Below are 236 nucleotides of genomic sequence, written 5' to 3' on the forward strand. Positions count from 1 at the left end.
TGGCATTATTGTTCTCGGTGATACATTCACCGAGACCCTTGGATTTCAAGATGATCTTAGCATCGAGCGCCCACTGAAGGTAATTGTCTCCAGATAGATTTAGGGCAGCGAAATCAAGGTTGTTGATTTTCGACATCTGAAGTTATAGATTAATATTTTTAGATCTTTTAGGAATAGTTTTTAATGATTAAACGATTAGGGTTTTATGTTCAAACAATCAAACAAGCCTTCACAGC

The sequence above is a fragment of the Brassica oleracea genome, chromosome C2 (assembly GCF_000695525.1).
Source record: "Brassica oleracea var. oleracea cultivar TO1000 chromosome C2, BOL, whole genome shotgun sequence".
Taxonomy (NCBI): domain Eukaryota; kingdom Viridiplantae; phylum Streptophyta; class Magnoliopsida; order Brassicales; family Brassicaceae; genus Brassica; species Brassica oleracea.